The sequence below is a fragment of the Lutra lutra genome, chromosome 3, assembly GCF_902655055.1.
Source record: "Lutra lutra chromosome 3, mLutLut1.2, whole genome shotgun sequence".
Classification (NCBI taxonomy): Eukaryota; Metazoa; Chordata; class Mammalia; order Carnivora; family Mustelidae; genus Lutra; species Lutra lutra.
This window is the reverse complement of record NC_062280.1, coordinates 166,833,072-166,849,626: the sequence shown is the minus strand read 5'-3', so window position 1 is coordinate 166,849,626 and position 16,555 is coordinate 166,833,072. Positions and strand designations below refer to the sequence as shown.

General features: G+C 42.8%; 1 pseudogene; it reads left to right on the top strand.

The window, feature by feature from the left end:
* Window positions 1–12,906: 12,906 nt before the first annotated feature.
* Window positions 12,907–13,689, top strand: LOC125095281 (40S ribosomal protein S4, X isoform-like; annotated as a pseudogene).
* The last annotated feature ends 2,866 nt before the right edge of the window (window positions 13,690–16,555 follow it).

Genomic DNA, 16,555 nt, shown 5'->3' with positions numbered 1-16,555 from the left:
GGATAAACCATCATGTCCCCAGCACCATTAAACTAGGCAGCTTCTAAAAATCTGACATTAGTGGCCAACCTTGCTGGCTCTCAGAATCGTTAATCACGTTAGCAAATGAATCATTCACTAAAGAGATCAGGGCTGGTATTCTGACATTAATTCCCAAGATGCAGAAGACAACTGAATCATAACTGCCATTTTTAGGTGACTGTGACAATTGATCATTAAGTACCAAGTTTTGACAAAACACCGAAATTCTTTACTCTGTGCCTTGCAGTTTAGCTGGAAACAAAATCTTTTTTCAAAAAAATCTTAAGATATTTTTTCCCCATCTACATGCTCCAAATTTTTGTAGAGTCTTTATGACTGTTACTTTGATGTCTGTGCCAAACAGGATAAACCCTTGAAAGGCAACACTGCTAATGAACACAAAGATCTTTATGTAATTGTAATAGCCAGTTTGGCTAGTTTTATGGGTGTGTGTACATTTAATTTTGAGTTGAGCAATATCCAATTTGGCAATGAGCTAGAATAATATGAGTCTTTCTGCTTGTTTGTTTTAATTACTAACAACCAGAGAAAAACTATTCACAGCAGCCAAGGGAATTAAAATCAGCAATGCACTCTACTACTTGAGTACTCCCCATTTTCGTGCCAAAATGGATGTCACTTATTTGGGCGGTACAAGAGCCAAGAGGGGCAAATTTAGAGCTGTGAGAAGTGAGGAAAACATATAGATAGATATTTTGTTTGTTTTTCATATAGAGAGAGGTTAAGCTTTTGAGGGATAAAACATCTTTCCTTCGATTCTGTGAAAGAAGCCCCGGTAATAATCATTCAATTAGTTGATACTATTTATTGTGTGCTCATGGGCCAGGCCCTGTTCTAGGTGCCGAGGACACCACAACGAGCAAGTAAACAAAGACTCTCTTCACAGAGCCTACGTTCTAGCGAGTAATAAACATGGTAAACAAATAGACAAACCAAAGTATGATTTCAGGTAGTGCTAGGTGCCATAAAGATAGCTCAAGAGCTAATCAGAGAATGGCTCTCTGAGGAGTCAATATTCAAATAGAGATTTGAATGGCATGAGGTTGGGAAGAGGGGAAGGTATGCAGCCATGCTGGAATCTGGGAGAAGAACATTCCAAGCAGAGTGACCAGCAAGAGTAAAGGTCCTGAGGCAGGAATATACTATGACTGATCAAGAATCATCATCACAGCAAGAGACCAGTGAGCATAGAGAATAAGGGAGAAATAGGTAAAAGTTAAGATCAGAAGTCTTGGCAGGGGATGTTTATACAAGGATGTATGGCCTATGGAGGGATGTTTGGATTTTAATCTAGGTGTAATGGGAGCCACTGGAGGGTTTTATGAAGGTGAGTGGCAAGTACTGGCTTCTGCTTTCATGAGATGGCCCTGGCTGCCGTGTGTGCCTACGGTCTCGAGAATAAAAGCTGCGAGACTCTGTTAAGAGGCTATGAATGGAGTTAGGCAAGAGACAATGGCATCTCAGATCTCAGATCTGGACGCCCCACGGAAGCACCATGAAAGGGTCAGATTCAAGACTCTGAAGATTGAGACAATAAGCTATGTAGCAGATTAAGCCTGGGGATGACCATTTTTCCTAAAACAGTGACTGTATTTGCTGTACCTAAAAAGAGGCTCAGAAATACTTGTGAAGTGAACAAACTGATCTGAGAGTCAGAAAATACCAATCTTAGTCCCACTCTTATACCATGTACAGAATGGTTCTTTGCCCACACACGCGGTGGTGGCCAGGAACTCCTTAATGAGGAGGGAGATAGGCTGCCACAGCCTGCAATCCAGAGTCACAAGTCAGGCAGTGACTGCAAGAGCCCAGGTTGAGTTTGTACAGAGGTATATGTGAAATTCAAGTTGTCCTTTCTCCAGGGCCCAGATTTTTACTGAGATCTTATTTAATGGGTTCTGCATTGCCTAGTGAGTAGAATTCATACCCCTTGGCCTGACATTTAAGTCTTCCATGATCTATCGCCCACTCTTCTTACTTCCAAACATTCCCCTTGGTATGCCCTATATTCCAGTCCAAAAGAATTAAGCCCCATATATATTTTTTTTCTGCTTCCGTATCCTTGCCCATCCCAGGACTTTCCTGCCCCACCATCTTCATTCATCCTTTACAAGACCCAGCTCAGTCTTCATAACCTTTTCCTCAACAACCTTCCCTCATGTCGAACCTCTCCATCAAGGCTCAACTCCTAAAAGCTGCCACCCCAGAAACTGTAGGGCAAACCCCTGCTGTCGGTCATCTCCTTGTGGGTACACTTTGAAGCCAAAGAGGAGCCTTGCACACGTCATTGGCTCACATATGTCAGGAAAAGCCCAAAACATGAGCTCTTCTCTTTTTTTTTTCTGTTTCTGTCATCGTGCAAAGGGTTTGGATCAATGCTTCATTAACCTCCAGTTCTTTGTGTAGACGTCAGAAGAAAACAACCTTTAAGAACCATCACAGAGCTGTCTTCCTAGTCATGGGAAATCATGGCTCTTAGCATAAAGCCCGAGTTTGGACGTAACCACATCTCCTTTCCAAACAAGTTTTTTTCCTCCAAACTTTCCAGATACCTTTACAATCTTTATAGTCACTGGACCTCAGTAAGTATTTTGGTTTTTTAATCTGTAAAAATCAGGGTAATCATTATAACTGCCTCACAGGGTTGTTTTTGGTTTTGGTTTTGTTTTGTTTTGTTTCCACAGGGTTGTTTTGTGGATTAAGTCAGTTAACATAAATAATTGTGTCTAGCATACATGTTTAAAGTTATATACATCAGGTCTTTTCTGGAAGGGAAGTAAAGCCATGTAACTGACTGGTCATAGTCACTGAGATAGATAAACAGCCCCAGAGGAGAGTGGAAACCACCTAAACTTTGCCTTGCATCTCCACCTCACCCTAGCTCCCAGCCAGTGACGGACTTAGACACATCACACAGGTCTGTAAAGCCAGCTGCTTTCCAAGGAACCCAAATGCCCACCCTACTTATAGCTACTGCTGTGTAAGTGGGCACTGCAAATGGGCATCTCCAGTTGCTCATAAAACACACACACACACTCATGTGCGTGTTCACCCCCCCTCCCCACATAACCAATCAATCTATCAAAGCTGGGCCAGAAGATCAAAGGGGAAACTAATGCTTTATGGCTTCTATAGTGAATGGTTCTTCTAAGCCTGTGGCATTCTTGGCAGAAGTTCCATAACCAAAAGACTCCCATTCCACTCCCCCTCCTTGGGGTTCAACTGCCAGCATTTCTTCCCTCCACCATCCCATTTCTGTACTCTGGAATCCTCTGTAGTATGCCACCTTCTAGAAGATATGTTTAAGCCACAAGATAAGAGTTATACCCCCATCTATGAGTCATTCGTATTATCTTGCAACAGGGAATCCTTTTAATGGAGGCAGCCCGCCCTCACTGCGGAGAATCTGTATTGCCTGACTTGTGCTCTTGCTTTTCCATTGAACTTCCTCTCATACCTCGGGCTCTGAGAGTCCTTCATTCTCTATACCAATTCCTAATGCCAGACTCAACACCCCTCCTGCTTAGATGATGACCGTGATGATGATGATGACATTAATGACACTGAACACTCACTATGAGCTGCACTAAACTCAGGGACTTAGAAACACAGCTCCTCACAACAACCTAACACACGGGGTATTATTACTACCCTCATTAAACTCAGGAGGAAACTGAGGCCTGGAGAGGTTATGTAACTTGGTGAAGTCACAGAGTTAGGATGTTGACAGAGCCAGAACTTAAACCCAGAATAATCTGGCCTGATTTAACCACTTTAACCACTTTGATGTACTTTTTCTCCTTTGAATGACCTATTTTTACTCACCTCTTGATCCCAGCCTGCCTACTGACCCTTTAATTTTGCAGGTCCCTGAGTATGAGCATACTTGGCACACCCAGTCAATTCTCTTGAATCTCACCAGACAAAGAAGCTTACCTTCTGACTTCTCCATGAGGGCCCAGGGACAGACAATGAACTGCAGAATTAGAAGTTGATAGAGGGGAGCGCCTGGCTGACTCAGATGGAAGAGCATGGAACTCTTGATCTTGGAGTTGTGAATTCGAGCCCCACGTTGGGTATAGAGATTACTAAAAACAATAAATAAACTTTTAAATTTTTATTTAAAAAAAGAAATGATTATAGAATATTACTTACAGTTGTATATATTTATTCCTGGGATACATTATACTGAAGATACTCAGCAGTTACACCTAGAACACTCTTTTTACACGCATCCACCACAAATGTTAAAAGAAGCTATAGAACTCTTGGGGCACCTGGATGACTCAGGCAGTTAAGCATCTGCCTTCCACTCAGGGTTCCGGGATGGAGCCCTGCATTGGGCTCCCTGCTCAGTGGGAGTCTGCTTCTCTTTCTCCCTCTCTCACTCCCCCTGCTCATGATCTCTCTCTCTCTCTATCTATCTCTCAAATAAATAAATAAAATCTTTTAAAAAAAAAAAAGCTATATAATTCTTTCCCAGCCCCTTTTCAGACAAGAGTGAACATATGTCATATGTCTGACATAAGAAGTAGGCAGTCCATAAGTCAGGAGTGGACAGGCTTCTAAAAAACATTTATTTTCTTCAAAAAATGGGGGAAAAAACCACCAGTACTGACCCATTCCCCTTATTGCTACCATACCAAGTGTAGGTTCTAGAAACAATTCGGCAATGTTAAGACAAGAAGAAAGCGTGCCAATATACTGAGGATGGTGATGAAGAAAGACAGATTCTTGGGCTTTGAAGGCATTGTTGCATCTCTGCTCACCCACTTGTATGTGAGATAATTAGACATCTTTACTGCTTAAGCCAGTCGGTCAGCATACTTGCAGCATAAAGCATTCCTTACCAACACAGTAGTAACAATAAATGGTTTACATCACATATTATGGATTCCATTCGTCAAAGAAAGCCTTTGCCAGCTTCTAAATATACTAAGTCAAACCTCTAGGAATGGTCACAGGGGCTCTGGGGTAGGAAGAGCCTAACGTCCTTACTCCAAAGACTCCAGTGCCAGCGGAGGGCAAACCCCGGTAGCCAGCCCGCCCAGAAGGCAGTGGGTTGAACTGTATCCAGTACGCTGAATGAAGCAAAATACAAGATCAAACAAAAATAATCATTTCTATGAATTCAAGCCAGACCATATCACAACAGGAGGAAAAAAGTAGCAATAATGTCCAGGACTCAGAGTCAGAAACCTGTTGTTCTGATCCCAGCCTTACTGCCTTGGGGATATCAGCTAAGCTCTCTAGGCCTCAGTGTCCTCATTTGTGAAAGGAGAGCAGGGACCAGATAACTTCTTGATGCAAGGGCATATCTAAAACATTTTTCAATCTTTGATCCCATTAATTTTCCCACTGAAGGCAAAAACATGTGACTTAAGGGTCAGTAAACTTTCCTTTTGCCCACAAAAAGCATGGAAATACAACCTTATACCTCTGCTTTCTAGAGACAATGAGTACAAAGGTAAATATTCCTTAGCGAATTATGTGGTAAGAATTACAGTAGAGGGTCTGCTGGCAACATACGTCATTATCCAAAGTTCAACCAAATCATAAGATAGAATCAGTGTTTACTTCATTTAATGTTCTTGGTGACACAGGGCAACCAAAGACTCCCGTTGTTCCGTATCAAAGGACTTGCAGAGAAGACCCATCTGAGTGAGGGGTTATATAAATAAAATAGAATCTGCCCAAAGGCCAACTTACAGAGGCTTTGCTTTTCCTCTTTTCCATTGTTACTTCTGTCATGTTATCCAACCTTTCCCATTGTAGATATATGCCCCCATTGCTTGCCCCCAATAAAATTAATTTAGTCTAATTTTCCCCCTAGATCATTGCCCTCTGCTTTCCAATGTGATAAGATTCGATTATCAAATTAACTAGTGCTGTGTTATTATATCAAAAGAAGAATTCCAGCCTCAGAGAGAATGGTAAATCAAGGAGAAAGAAAATGATGGGATTTACCTGATTGATAAATCCAGAAAACCTTAAAATCCTGAACTTCTGGGGCACCTGGGTGACTCGGTCAGTTAAGCAATTGCCTTAGGCTCCAGTCCTGATCCCAGGGTCCTGGGATCAAGCCCCACATTGGGTTCCTGATCAAGAGAGGGCCTGCCTCTCCCTCTCCCTCTGCATCTCCCCCTGCCTGTGCTCTCCTGCTCTCTCTGTCAAACAAATAAATAAAATCCTTTTTTAAAAAAATCCTGATATTCTAAAACCTTGTCATTTAATTCTTCCATGTTGTTTCATCACGTAACATAACATGACTGAGCTTACTAAGTAGCTATGGCAGACTTTCTGGTTTGAAAGAGGTATGCTAGACACTATTAAAAAAAGCTCACAGATGAATAATATGTTCTCTGCTCTCAAGAGACTTACAATTTATCATGGTAGTTACATAAATACCTCAAATATATGGCAGTCCAAAAAGCTATATAGAAATGTTAGGAAGAAGAAATTAATTTCAACTGAAAAAGCTTTAAGGAAGAATTAAAATGGAGACACAGACAATGGCTCATGTCTCTGTTCTGTTCTAGTTTCTGAAGAGCCAACCTGCCCAGAACTTAACTTAGATCAAAAAGTTAAATACCATATTGGCATTTCGAATGAGCTGACTAGGATCTTCAGTGTCATAACAAGATTAACTCTTAAGGAAGTGGATTCTGCCTTCCTTACAGCTGCTTCCTTGCCTTCCCCATTCGCACACAACAAAGCTGCATAAGGAGAGAAAATGTGGAACCCAAAGCCGGGAGCCCCCAGGGACAGATACAGAGCCAGTGTCCTTCTGCCTATCATGGTGCCATCCCTTCCTCTGCTACCTGTCCCAGCAGCAAGAGAAACCTCCCAGGAGCTCAGCCCTCCCCAAATCTCAACTGCAACCGTGATTCCTTCCATTCGCAGATTCCTTCCTCTCTCAACTGGGGCCTACTCCCCTCCGCCCCCCACTTCCCAGCCCTCTCCTACTCAGTATTCTGACCTTTGCTTCTGACATGCTTCCTCTCAATGCCTCAGCGTGTCTGTTTTGATGAAAAAGAACGTCATGTCACAAATGGAGCTGTCTGATGTTCAGGCTGTGAGCGGCCAAGGAACTCGAAAGATCTGTTTAGAATCATGACCACTTAGCAGGCACATGGCCACTAGGCCTTTATGACCACTAATTGGTTTATCCTCCCTGAATCCCTCCAAGGCATCTCTTAGTATCTCCATTTGACAAATAGAGCAAAACTAAAATGCAGAGAAATTGACTAATTGACTGACTTGCCATAAGGGGAAGAAGATGGCAGCAGACTATTAAAAGCAAGTCCTGTCATGAAACTTGAAGACTTTGAATACTTGCCTGCCTTTCTGCAACATGTTAGTATCCAAGTTTTTTTTTTTTTTAATTCAGAAGGCGATTCTTGGAAATGCTCTAATTTACCCACCTCTACTTTCCAAACCAGAAAATTAGGGCCCACTGAGATCAAGGACTTGCTCAAGGTCATGTTGTGACTAAGAAGAGGAGGTACAACTCCACCCCAGGTATCCGTCCACACTGAGGAAACCCAGATCCAGACACATGAAGTCACACAACTTGCTGGTAGCCGTGCTACCCCAGAGTCCCAGGAGAGAGATGAGAACAGGTGTACACTTTGTGCACTGTGCAAAGGCCTATGGCCAAGGACGCAAGTGGAGACTAGAATCCAGCCTATACTGTCTCAGCCATGCTCCATGCTTTAGGATGGGAGCAACACCCACCCGGAAGGAAGGTCACCTCTGCCCACAGCCGCTGCCACTCACAGAAGACGCCTTCTTCTAACATGCACTAGGGCACCATTCAGACCGCCAGTGGCTCTGAGACCATGTGTCTTGACTGCTCATCTAGTGCTGAATAGGAAGGATAAGCTGTCTTTGGGAAATGGAGCAAGGAAACCAAGAATGATATGTGGCTTCTAGTTTCCAGGATATTATTGTATACCAAGAAGTAGGCAATGTAACCAGATTGCCTGGCTAAAAATGTGCCAGGATACTTCATTCTTGTTATAATATAACACACTCTAAATGTAGCGTGGTTGATTCAACTCCATATTAATTAAGTATGTTTTGGAGTTTTTAAAAATGCTTCTTGGAAAATGTGAGCAGGTGCTCCAAGTTTTGCACAAAGGAGGATGCCAGGATCAGTCTCCTAAAATGATCAGAGAGCACAGTCTCCTTTGTACCTAACCCACCCAAACTGCCACTGAGCCTTCACCCAACGAAGACTTGGAGGGGGTGGAGAATAGGGGAGAGGGGACAGAAACTATATTTATTTGCTCTGGAGGTACAACTGCCAGAAGAGAGACTTTTCCATCTTGGCCAGAGGCCTAGCCAATCCCTTTTTTTCTAGAACAGTGTTGTAGCTGCAGCAGTCCTGGGGCTACACCTTCTACTAGAGCTGTATTAGATCTCCTGGCATGCAGGCTCTCCCCTCTCCTGTGAAGCCAGGCTGGGCTGGCAGCCATGCTATGGGGAGTGAGCAGAACGAGCTGTTCACCATGGGGAGTGAGAGTGAAGGGAGAGTCCCATGCATCTGAGATGTCTAACTTGGCCAGCTGGGTACAGGGCAATATCAACAACCAAAATGGAGAAAGGAAGAAGAAGGGAGTTTTGATGTCAAAGAAAATGAATTCTGCTTTGAAAATATTGAGTTCCAAAAATGCAAGGTAAAGCGAGAGGTGAAAGAATGTGGGCAGGGGTCATGAGGCTTTCTTCTCTTTATCTTTACATTGTCCAAAAAGCCCATTATATTTGCCAGAAGGTTGAAAAGGGGGGGGGGGGAGCAGGAAGAGCATTTTCAACCCTTTCAACCATCTGTTACTGCATCACAAACTCCCACAAACTTAGTGGCTCAAAATAACTATTTATTACTTTTCGCCATTCTAGGGTCTGGCTGGGCAGTTCTTCTGCCCCATGCTGTGGTGATTAGGACACTAGGATGACTGGGTCATCCAAATGGTCTCATTTCAAATGGCTGCCAAGGCAGATGGCAATGGGGAGCTAGAACTGTCAGTCAGGTGACCTCACTTCCTCATGGACTTTTCTCTGTGGCTGCTTGGGTTTCTTCACAGGTGGCAGCTGGATTCTAAGAAAGAGCCTTCTAAGAGAATAAACCTAAATGTGTAAAAGCTTACTGAGCTTCCTCTTGCATTGTGTCTGCTAATGCCATATGGGCCAAGGCTCATTAAATGGAGAAGCTTAAATCAACATGGAGGGAAGTACACAGAGCATGAATACTAGGGCCACCAAAGCAGTAGTCCACTACACCTTCTAAAGGAATGAAGGGCTCTCTGTTGCTTATAATATCACAATTAGACTTTTTAAAGTAGGATTCCAAATCTGCTCTAATCTTATCACTCACATTTCCACATGAGCGCTCACTCTGGATAGACTTGACTTCTTAGACTCTGAGACTCCGTGATGGGAAAGCATCCTAACGTACAACCATTACACTCACACACACACACGTGCTCACAAACATAGTCAACCCCCACTGTGGGTCTTTTCTCAGATGCTTCTAATTCTTGAGCTCCTTCTAAACTCCAGTCTTTTAGTTTTGTGTTCCAAGACCAAAACCTTTAACCACACTTCTTTTCAAAAGGGTTTTACTCACTCTTGTCTTTCTGATTTCACACAAAATTCATTTTGTTTTTAGGGAATAAATAAAGGAAATTAGGATAAACAGAAGGGCAAATTGTGTTGTAGCTCTGACTCTGGAGAGACCTAGTAAGGAATCCTGGCTCTACTGCTTGATAGCCTGTGACTCAGCACTAATGTTTTGTTCTGGTCCTTTCTCTGGGCCTCAATGTCCATATGTGTAAAATGAAGACTGTAATAGTAGCTACCTTCAGTGACTCTTGTAAGGCCTCAATATGACAATGAAGGTCTTTAACATGATGCCTGACACAAGGTGGACACTGAAAACATGTTAGGTCCTATCATCCAAAAGACATAATCTGATGTGAAGTCAACAACATGCAAACAAAAAGGTGACAACAGGGCTCTCTCATCAAGAGACAAAGCTCTCAATGCAAACAAACCTAAAAATAAAGGTGTGTGTGTGTGTGTGTGTATTGGGGGAAGCGGTATAGCTGTAGGATTTCTTGGTTCAACAAACAACAAAGTCCAGATGCAGAACAGGCTGAAGTCAGAGTTTAACTGACCTTGTCAAAACTCCGGTTTTGTTTGTTATTTGTTGTTGTTTTCTGTTGTTTCTGTCTTTTGGTTCCACCCTGCTTTCTTCCTGGGTGTCATTCTGAGGTGATGGCAAGATGGCCTCACCAGTATCTCTTTTGTGGCCTTGCATTTGTAAATCCTTTGAGGAAAAAGTATGAGTCACTCAGAAGTCTCAGCCCAAGACTCACCACATCTAGCTGACTCTGTTTGGATCACAGGTCCATGGCTGAGCCAGTTGCTGTGGCCAAGGGAATCCTGTGATTAGACCTAGGCCTTAGGCTCAACTCCTGAGCTCTTCCAGAGTGTATCGCTCAGAGTGCCAGAATGTGGGGCCCAGAGGATATCAGACTACCCCCTCGCAAAAGAACAACTCGGGGAAAGGGGCGGGTAACATGCCTCCACAACACTGGAGACCACAATATTATTTCTAATGATAAAAATCTAGAAATTACCCACAAACGAGTTAAGTGAATTATAGAATATACATATGGGAATCTGGGAAAACAGTAATTTTAAGTGAAAATTGAATGATGTGAGAAAGTGAACACTCACTACGTTAAGTGAAAGAAGCTGGAACCGAAATATGCATGCACATGGCACACAATACTACAATCCTCAAACATTCACCCTGAGCAGAAAGTATAGCAAGAGTAATCCCTACCGCAGCAAGCATGGCTGGACCAGAGCAGAGAGAAGAGGGTTGCTATGAGGAGGAACACAAGAATTACGTGCCAGAACACAATGCTATTAATTAATCACCACAGAAACAAACGGTCCATTTGGAGAGAAGTTCATTTTGTTTCAAGCATCTTTATTTTTAACATTGTCATAGTCAAAGTAAACATCCAAGACATGCTTTAAACATGTACCTGCCTCTTTTTTTTTTTTTTTTTTTGTATCTTATCTTCCAAGAGAAAAATCAAGGACATATCAAATTCTTATGTCAGAAATAACCTCCAGGCTTTTATTAAAAGCAAAAACTGTACACCATTTCTATTGGAAAGTTCAACACTGTATGTTGACGAATAAAGCAGTGAAGAGGAGGATGAGTAAAAAATTGAAGATGGCCCTAGACCTGTGTTTGTCACCTTCCTGCTTCTGACGCCTTCCAAGACTGTCCTCACACTCCCACACAAAAATAGTTCTTTCTTTAAATTATCTATTGATGAGGATATATATATATATAACAAGAAGTCATTGTGACCTCAGTAATGCTTTTTTTTTCCTCATTTGTGTTTTATTAATTACATCTCAGTCTTTATTCTGTCAAATATGTGCTTGGCGTACATGGAGGTCCCCAGACCATTGCCAGAGTCCCCACTACTGGGTGAAGCTGGTAAAGCCTATGCAACTCCTATAGAACAGGAAAAGACTTTTTATAAACCATACACAGTAAAAGATCCTAAAAACCCTCTTTAAGCACCTCTCTCCCTCCCTTGATTTCCCACTCCCAACAGCCAGTCCAGCACTCCTCTGCTTCTGGTTTGACACCTCGTTCATCACAGTGTGCTACTGTCTTTGTTTTCATCATGATCATGAAGGCCAGCTCCTTGAATTCTCATGGGAAAAAAGTCCTCTGAATCATTATACTTAATTTCATTCTGGTTTCCCTCCCATGACCACCTCCTTCCAGTTACAATGTCCCAAACTCCCCTGCCCTTTCAAGGCTCACACTGGGTCCTGGCAATCCTTAGTTTTGATCAAGCTTCCCCCAGGATCTATGCCTTCTTGTTTTCCCTGTTCCCTGCCCAGGGGAAAACCAAGCAGTCTCCAAACTTGGTAGTGTTGCTCATCCTCCAAAGAGGAAAGGCTTTCCAGGAATGGGAGGGGAGGTCTCAGTCCTTCTCTGGCCATACTTTTGTTTTATAATGGAGTTCTAAAGCCAAGAGTCTGTGCCTTCCCCCACTGCTTTTATGTAGAAACCCAGGGAATAACTCTTACAGTGGAAATTTCAAACCAAGAAGGGATGGCAACATCTGGAAAATGAGGGCATTTTAGACTCCTGTCAAAATCTGCCCCCAGATCTTCCTTCTAGAGATTTCTTGACTCTGTTTGGGAATTTGAGGTCTGTTTGTTTCTCCTGATAATTTTCCTGAGCGAATTTCTTCATGACAGCCCTAAATCCCCCCCATGTCTGGCTGTTGACTCTCTGACCCCCATCTAACCCAATGTCAAAAACAGTCCCCTTTTTTTTATTTGAATCGGAACTATTCATATCCCCCAGGGATAGTGTGATCTGTTAATACACTGTCCAGATGAGAACATGTTAGTGCATAAGAGAGAACTGTTAATTCACCTGGGACAGCAGGTATAAGCCAGGCCTCCCCTGAGCAAGCCCTTGGCGAGCAAAGCCTATATGATTACCCAAAGGCCCTAACTCAGAGCCTTGTCCACAACAGATACTCAGTAAATACCACTTCACTGATTGGATCCAGTGTGTTGTGTCATTTTTCTGATGTTCTGTTAATGCCATAATAGATTTTGAAATTTCAGTGTTTGTCTTTTTTTTCTTCTGTTTTATAACACCAGTTGTATGCAGTAAGATATGACAGCACAGTCTTCCCTGAACAATCTTAAACAGTCCCTATCAAACCATTTTCTAAAAAGATATTTTTAGCTCTCTTTCCTAATGTACTAGAAGAAGGCAATCCTCTTCTCATGCCCAGCACGGCCATGGCTCTTGGTCCCAAGAAGCGTCTGAAGAGTGTAGCAGCTCCAAAGCATTGGCTGCCAGATAAACCGACCAGTGTGTTTGTCTCTAATTCATCTACTGGTCCCCCTAAGCTGAAAGACTGTCCCTCCTCATCATTTTCCTAAGGAAAAGACTTAAGGATGGCCTGACAGGAGATGAAGTAAAGACCTGTATGCAACGTTTTATTAAGATTGATGACAAGGTCCAAACTTATAGAACTTACCCTACTGATGGATGTCATCGGCATTGGCAAGACTGGGGAGAATTTCTGTCTGATCTCTGACACCAAGTGTTGCTTTGCTGTTCATTGGATTATACCCGAGAGACCAAGTATAAGTTTTGCAGAACAAGGAAGATCTTTGTGGGGAACAAAAGGAATCCCTTATCTGGTGGCCCATGGTGCTCACACCATCTACTATCCCCTCATCAAGGTGAATGACTCCACTCAGATTAATTTGGGGGCTGAAAAGATTACTGATTTCAGCAAGTTTGACCCTGGTAATCTGTGTGTGGTGACCAGAGGTGCTAACCAGGGAAGAACTGGTCTGATCACCAATAGAGAGAGAGACACACACACTGGTTCTTTTGATGTAGTTCAGATGAAGAATGCCAATGGTAACAGCTTTGCCACTTGGCTCTCTAACATTTTTGTTATTGGCAAAGGCAACAAACCATGGATTGCTCTTCCTTGCGGAAAGGGTATCTGCCTCACCACTGGTATGTAGAGAGACAAGGGACTGGTGAGCAAATAGAACAATGGGTAAAATGGTCTCTAGGTGACATGTCTAGGAAGACATGATTGGAATTATACTCAGTTAAAGATAATACAGTGTGATTAAAAATAATAATAAAAAATAAGATTTTTTAAATATGCCATAATGTGTGCTCTGCAAGGAAAGGGGCTACAACCACAAGCACAGAGGACCCATTGTGAGTCCTTGCAGGGAAGGTCTACTGCGGGGCACGTGCAGGGAGCCAGGTGATTACAATGAGGATGGGAAGTGCTGTGATGGGAACTAAAGTGTGCATCTCATACTCTTATCTCATACTCTTCCTCCCCACTGTACACCTACCACCCTGCTGGTAGTGCCCATTTACATATTGCTCCTCCCTATTCCTTACCCTGTTCCCACCACAGAATCCAGTACATCCCTAAGTTCATTCAACTCCACTTCCTAAGTATCTCTCAAAACTCCTCAATTTTCTTCTTCCCACCATCTCTCTTCCAAGGAAAAGAAAGCTGAACCATTTTTTGGCACTCACAAACTGCTAAAATCTGATTATAGGAGGTGATGACAGGATGACATGGAAGGAGAAGGGGATCAGGCATTAGAAAGAGCCCCACGGAAAACCAACGTTAAAGAGGAATCACAAGGAAGGTTGAGAAGTGGAGCAAGTTAGACAGAAAATCTGCAGAGTACACTGTGAGAGAGACCAAAGGAAGAGTTTCCAGAAGGAGAAAGTGGTCAACAGGGTCAATACTGCCAAGAGATCAAATAATATAAGAAGTGAGAAGAGAGGGGCGCCTGGGTGGCTCAGTGGGTTAAAGCCTCTGCCTTCGGCTCAGGTCATGATCCCAGGGTCCTGGGATCGAGCCCCGCATCGGGCTCTCTGCTTGGCGGAGAGCCTGCTTCCTCCTCTCTCTCTGCCTGCCTCTCTGCCTACTTATGATCTCTGTCTGTCAAATAAATAAATAAAATCTTTAAAAAAAAAAAAGAAGTGAGAAGAGAACACTAAATTTAGCAAAGTTCATCACTAGAGATTATTTTTTCAAAATCAAAGGATTGAATGCTTATTAGTTACAGGAACTTCTTTAAAGCACACAGAGATTTAAAGATCTGAGTTGCTTCTTTCCAGAGGCTGACCATGTAGTTTATAAGCAAAGTTGCAAAGGCACCAGAAATATTCCCTCCCTCTTCTGCAGCCAAAAATCCTGTAAATACTACAGTACATAATGAGCCAAATGAGTGGTACAAATATATCAAGTTCTCTGGAACAAATACTATAAATCAGGAAGTTGTGTTTTTTCTGATAATCTGTATTTTAAAATTATTGTTAACACCCTGGAGTACTTCCAGGTAAAACAGCCAAGATGGGGAATGATTTAAAAACCACTTTAATAGAAAAAAAAATTTTTTTTCTAATAGAAAACCATTTACTACAACCTGGGTTGTATTTGGATTAGTCAAGATAGCTATTCATCAAATATTTGAGGGGCTTTGATATAAAAGAATGATATTTCTTTTGTATTTCTCCTGAGGACCAATCAAAAACAAGTAAGGCACAGGCAGACAGAAATTACCTCCAAATTAGAGAGACAGAGACAGAGGGAGAGAAAGAAGGAAGAAGGAGGAGGAAAGAGGAGGGGAAAGAAGAAGGAGGAGAAGGAAAAGAAGAAGAAAAGGAAGAAGATGAAGGAGAGAAGAGGAAGAAGAAGAAGGAGGGGAGGAAGAAGGAGGGGCAGAGGAGGAGGGGGGAAAGGAAGAGGAATAAGGACTAGGAGAGGGAGAGGGAGAAAGAGAGAGGGAGGGAGGGAAGGAGGGAGGACGGGGGAAAGGAAGGAAGGAAGGAAAGGGAAGGAGGGAGGGAGGCAGGCAGGCAGGCATGCATTCTTATCAATAATAGCTACTCAAAAATGCAATGAGCTCCCATGTGTATGTGTTTTCCATCTTGGACATGTTCCAGCAAAGGTCATAGGGTGGAAAGGGGTGAGCAAGAGAAGGAAAAGCATTTCATGTAGGACGACAATAAGCTCGACTTGCTGGAGCCGAATTTTCACGTGAGGGTCCAATGTCATCAGAACCAAACTCACAAGCGCTTTCAACGCCAGGGTGAAGAATTTGGACAGAACCTTTTAGGCAGCAAGGAGCGATCAAGGAAGGAATTTTTTTTTTTTTTTTTTGCAAGGAATTACAATTCAATCAAGGACAGCTTCAAGGAAGTTTGTTCTGGCATTTACTTAGGGCAGATTAGAAATGGGTGAGACTGAAAAAAAACAGGAAATTATTAGGAGGGATAAGAAAATGAGAACCTAAACTCAGGGAATGGGTCTAAAATTGAAGGTCGGGATCATGGAAACTTTGGGGAAAGAAGAATCCACAGGACTTGGTGGCTGGTTATGTTGGGAAAGAGGTAGAAGGAAAAAATGAGAAAAATGAGTGAAAAGGTTTGAGTCCCTGTAAGAGGGATGGTGAGAGAAGCAGTGCCTTTAAAACAACAAGGTCAGGGAGTGTAATCGGAGAGACCAGTCACAGTGCCAAGGTCCCAACGTGGGAAGCCAGTCTAAGAGCTCCCGCCAGAACGACATCTCCAATTCAGGTAGCGTCTCACTCGCATCCAATGGAATATTACCAGCTGCTGTGTCAGAGGGAACCGGGTTCCTTGATTCTCTAAACGAGCCAGGCTGTTGGGCTGGTGACCAACACACATGACAGGCACTTAGCCAAGCATAAAGCCACAGATCTAAAACATGTGAGTGTGTAGATAAACCATCTCCAGCCCTTAGCAACCTGCTGAGGGGAACTCACAGAAACAAATGGGAAAGAAATCTCCCCCCACCCCGCCGAACTCCAGAGTCGTCTTTTCTTTACTCTGCTGTGTTAACGTTAAAAACATGTATAATTCTATTGT